Below are 6,000 nucleotides of genomic sequence, written 5' to 3'. Positions count from 1 at the left end.
AGGGATTACCACAAAGTAGTGATAACAGCACAAGCTAAGATAGCTCTTTAAAGCATGGAGAGAAAAACATTAGGAATTATGAAAACATCAGAAATTAAGAGACTGGAAATGAATCATGAACCAAAAAGGACTTTATGGATCTGATAAACTGTTTGCAAAGGATAGTCATATAACTTCAATCTACACTGCGGTACGAAACAGTACCTTTCCAGCAAGGAATTTACAGTAACAATTAAATATGGTTGTCCTCAAATATCTTCATATTATTTCACATGTCTATGAAGGCAAGACCTCAGACATTAAGCAGTCAGATGACAAATACCACTGAAGACTCTTCAGATCAAGGAGAGGTTTTGTTTCTAAAGCAAATTGAAATAACTGAGAACTACTTAAGAAAAAAATTGGGAACACTAAGTAGCAATCAAATTTGTGACATGTGTTTTAAATATATAACCCAAACTATAATGAACGTTTTATGAGTGTTATTTGCCAATTTCTTTTAAAACAATTTTTCACTGTGCATTATTTATTTTTGCTCATCTTTCAGATCTCTATAGTATTCTTACAGTGAAGAGGTTACATCAAACTATTGAAGAGTCAAATTGAGATAAGGAAGGTAACCACTTAGGATAGAAAAAGCAATCCCTTTCCATTTCCTACCGAAGTATTGGGTAGACGGCTTGTATAGCAATGTGGAATGGCTGGATTGAAAAGATTTCAAATCTGGATTCCAAGGAGTAATCCTTCAATGATTGAATTGAATTTAAGAAGGAAGAATACACAGCAGGTATGGCAATTTAGAAGAAAATGGCTACCATAAATTGTGCTAGAAGATAAAATCTCATGATAGGCATTGTCTCTTTAATCATCTTTATTTTAAATAGTACAGAGTGCCAATACCATGAATGTGCCAAATGCAGAAGCATTATTTCTAGTGTGGTCTCAATGCAAGGTGTTGGTTGGTCTTGGTAGGATAACAGACACGTAATGTTGGTGAGGTTTGCAGGTGTCTAGCACTCACACGTTTGCACCAACAAATACATGCCTATGCCTCAGTTCATATGCATATACATTTACAAAAATATATATACACACACACATATAGATAGTGGTTATGGATTACAGTCTGTGGTGCCATCTGGTGGAAACAAGTCAGCAGCATCTCTACGGGTAGGTTAAAAAATACAAGTGCAGGTATCCTTAAAATATGGAAGGAAGAAATAAAACCCCCAAAGAAGGAAGGTCTGATCCATATGATTTATAGCAGCTTCAGTGTTCATCAAATCCCAATCAGTTCCAGTCTGTCTCAAAACCTAAAGCTTCTTACCTTGATTGTCCCAGACTGTCACTCTCATTGATATGGATCAGCAGTCATTGATGAGCTTTTAAAAACCACAAAAACTTTAAATGGGTTATGGAAAAATGCAAAGACTCGTTGACTTTTCTCACTCTCTCCATCCCTGATTCTGTCTGAGGTAGGTGAGTTGGAGTTTTGCAGATTTACCAGAACAGCAAACATCAACATCTTCAATGTCTGCATCTCATAGCGAACATTTTTCCAGTGAGCAAATATATACAGGAATACAAGCTCTCTTTTTTTTACACCCCATCAACTTCACTAGGCTTGAGCTGTCTCCATTTCTCTCAGTAGATGCAGTTCTTGGGATAGAAATGGGCTTCTATACAACAATAAGCGATCATTTAGTTTAGAGATTACTTGGGAGTACTGTTTGCCATATAGGCAGAGGAAGGCAGTCTTCACATTTTGTTTGAAGAATTTGGGCTGGCTTTCTCAAAATTCCCTTTAGTTTTTGAAGAAAAAAAAGTATAAACAGGCTAGTTACTTTCTAAGAGAAAGCTTTTATCTTCAAGGACAGCACTCATATCAGAACAGACCAAGGCCTGAGGGAGTCTGCCCAATAACAGTAAGGTCTAATTCTTCACTAGGTTATGCAGAATTTGGTCATTTGGGAAAATTATTTTATACAGAGTTATTATATACTTGTAACGGTGTATTTACAGTGACACTGAGGACCAGGGATCCATTGTTAAGGATCATTGTTAAGGCTTCCATGGTAGAAATAAAGACAGCAAACCCAGGTGTTGTAGACAAACAAAACCAAAGTTGAAATATTCTTCAGTAAGAGAGGTGACATTATAGTTTGTTCATATTCTTTTAAAGGTAGCTTGACCTATTTCAGCTTTCTTATTTCAGATTAAGATCCTGAAGTGAGTCAGTTAAGTAATGATCAGGGACATTTCAAAAAAAGGCTGGAACGTTTGTCAAGTTCTGTGTCTCACAAAGAAAATGCTCTGGAAAGCAGAGACTATAAATGCGTAAGTGAACAAACATGAACACACGTCCATACACGAGCTGGTAATTAGCTTCTGCGGCTGAGGCAAAGATGCCCCCTACATTTCTTCCTTCCTTCCTTTTGTTTCCCCAGGCCCCCTTCACCCTTTGCCCATTCAGTGGTTGTCTGTCACTTCCCCACTTCCTTCTCAGGCTCTTGTGAGGCTCCATCCACCTCCCTGACAGCCACCAAACCCTCTCAACAAAGCAGATGGAAAGGCAGTGGGGAAGAAAGGCAGTATGACTAAATAATAATACCATCCCTGCTGAGATAACATCCTAATCCAATGGCGGTTTTTCTTGATAAAGAGGGAAAAAAAATCTTGGATAAGATTTCAGGACTTGAGTTGTGCTTAAACCATCTTTATAGCCAGCAAATTAAATGTATTTCTTGCCCTCCAAAACTCATCGTTGTCAAAATGTGTTACCAGAGCTCACTCACTCACTCACTCAAAAAAAAAAAGTTAAAATGTATGACTTCTGTTTCCACCATTGCCTTATTTCTGCGATTCTTGCTTTTTTTTTTGTCTTGGATTCCTTTGTTTCTCATTGCTTATATTAAGATGTCTAAATCACAGGCTGCTTCTTGTATCCAGTGAACTCAGCAGAACAATTCTTATTGACTTTACTGGGTACAGAATTGGATTTACTGTCCATTGCTCTAATCTGTTAGATTACTTTCCTTCGGTTATTTCTTTCCTTTATGTAAATAAAAAATGAATATAGGGAAGTTGCACTTATTGGCTAACGCAATTTGAAGAATGGAAGCTAAACAAAAGCAATGGTTATTTTGGGGAACAATTTCTGTACATTTTTAACAAAATCTTTGTCCATAGTTTTGACTGACTAGAGTTGTTCAAAACCAAACTTTCATTTGCTACAGAAATGAAACCCTTTCCCAATAACTACAGATCCCCCTTTCTGCCTTCCTGTAACTGAGATTCTTCCCCACCCCCATCACCCACCAAATCCACTGGGAGAAAATTATCTTTTTTCTCTCAGTTTTTCTAACCAAGCTCCTTGTTTTCTGTGTAAGCCCAGAAATAATTACTGGGGGTGTGGGTGTGGGTGTGGGGTGTCATTTGTAGGACAGTTCAGCAGGTTCATTGGTGAATGCCTGGAAGATCCTGTGATGTGCATTGTTACTATGATTAATGACTCTTATTATTGATGCAGAACCATAAATTTATACAGAATCTGTCAAGAATAAATAAGTGAGCGGTGTGCTCTGCTACAGAGAGTTACAGCAGGAAAAGAACAAAGATTTATAAAAAGAAAATCTTTACAGGTAAACAAATGCATTACAAAACTGTGAACATGCTCATGCTGTAGTTCTTGGGAACGTCTTTTCTGTATGATGGGAGGAGGACTGTCCTCTTAGTGGATATAACAAAACCAGATCATAAAATTGAATTGGAATTTAACAAGTGAGTTGATTTGTTTCCTCATAAAACCTTGAAAAAGTAATTTCAAGACAATTTGTTTATGAACACTCACCTGAACTGATGACGTCTGACTGCAGAAGCTGACAGTAAATGGGAAGGTGTCACAATTCTGGGGAGCAGGGAAGGGTCTTGCTTTTTAGCCTCAGTGATTTCTTTGCAGGCTCGCAAAGGAGCATTATCACCTCTGGCTGACGTGCGCTCTTTTTTCTGGGGTTCGGCTGCACACCCTCACTTGACAGTAAACTCTGCTCATAGGTACAAACTAGGCACAAACTTGGAGCTCGGAAAGCAGGGGCTGGTAGCGTCTGGTAATCTGGAAATCATTTAGGTAATCAATGGGCAAGAATATACACCTTGGGATTTGGTAGTATCTGCCTTGTAAGTTAAGATATCCGCCTCTGCCTAGAGCTAACAAAGTGGAGCTACTGTAATTTCAACTGGGGCCACAAGAACAATCAGGGAGAAACAGTAGAAAAATCCTTCAGGGATTCCATATTAAAAAATACGCTTATCCTATATGTCAAGTTGACTCCTTCTTCAGTGGTTTTTGGTTGTAAAAAAGTAAGAATGTCATCTGATTTTGTGCGTAATGGAATACATCTCTGAAATTATTATAATGTTGCAAAATATAATATGGAAAAAGTAAGACCCAAACTCTCGAGAAAACCTCCAAACCCTGTAACTGGATGCAGAACTGAAATCAAATATCATGAAAGGGTACAAAATAAGAAAAGAAAGCAAAACCCAAACCAAGTCACATATGGATGCTGCATTAGCCAACAGGGAGGGAAGGAAGGAATGGGATCGGAAGTGTTTCAAAGCTGAGGTGAGAGGGGATATACAGTAGCATTTTTTCCTCAGTACCTCAAAATCATGGTACCTTACATGACCACATGCATCACACTTCTTCTGAAATCACCTCTGTCTTTCCTGCGCCCTCGCACCATACTCAAAGGCATAATCTAGGCTCTTCCATGCTTGATTCTTCTGGGCCGCTCTTGTTCCCTCTGTGGTTGAATTCTCTAAGGTTTCCCATTATACGTAGCGTGCAGCCCAAGGACTCCTTCAGCTGGCACCTCTCACACGTTGCTTCTGGCTTCATTCTTAACACACCTCATAGGTATTTCCATTGCTTTTTCTGAGCCATAATTACTGAAAATGTGCCTGGGCAGTATCAACTGACACTAAAATGATTTCCTCTTTAATGTCAATTGAAAAATGAGTTCCGTTTCTTGCTCCAAACATCGCTTTCATGTCAGTTATTTCATGAGCCCAGGAGAGTTTTACTAGAGCAGCCAGCTGCCACGGGCAGAGCAGTGCCTTGCTGGCCCAAGCTGTGCTAGCACATACTTGGCTGTTACTGGCGTTCTGCATTTTGAGTGCTCAGTACCTACTGGAACGCCACACATTTTGAATAGATCTGCACACTTTGGTGGGAAGTGGAGACAGCGCTGCAGGGGGCTACTCTGCAGACAAAATGAGTAATGAAGTCTATTGCAAGGAAAGGAGGATTGGAGGCTTCTTAAGTAAAGCTATGGGAGAGGACCAAAAGGTGGGTTTTTTTGTTGTTCATTATGGTGAAAAGATTCCCCTGCTTTGGTCTTTGACCTCTGCACAGAAATCATTTTTCCTGTCTAGAGACTTGAACCCGCATACTTTTTATTCTCCATTGACCAGATCCCTCTGCTGTGTCTGTGGCACCAAACGGCACCTGCAGCCATTAAAAATGAGGGCAACAAAAGCCCAAGTTCACACTTGGCATGCAGTGAGGCGGATCAAATGTACAGGCACGTTTTACACATATGCTTTGCTACCAAGCAGGTTTTATTAATGGAAGTGTTGTAGGAAGAAGGAAACAGGTTGTCGGCTGTGCAGTTTGCTTTTTCAATTGCATTCTGAGGAGGGGTTATGGTTTAAAGAAGATGGAGGATTACACTATGTAGAATCCCTATCACACAAAATTATCATGGGTCTGCTTACATACCTGTACATACACTGATATCCCCAGCACAATGCCTTTTTTGAATGGCATTTTATAAATGGGCAGAGGTAAGCAGAACTTTGCAGAGGAGTTGTAAGAGAACTTTCTAAGAGAGCTTTGCAGCAGCAGTCTTTCTTGCCTCTGCTCAGTACCGTAGTCTGCAAACAAACATCACACAAGTATGAATCTTAAAGTGTATCATTCTTTTTTAGTTCTTCTTT

This window comes from Falco biarmicus, chromosome 4 (assembly GCF_023638135.1).
Source record: "Falco biarmicus isolate bFalBia1 chromosome 4, bFalBia1.pri, whole genome shotgun sequence".
Classification (NCBI taxonomy): Eukaryota; Metazoa; Chordata; class Aves; order Falconiformes; family Falconidae; genus Falco; species Falco biarmicus.
This window is presented reverse-complemented; position numbering follows the sequence as displayed.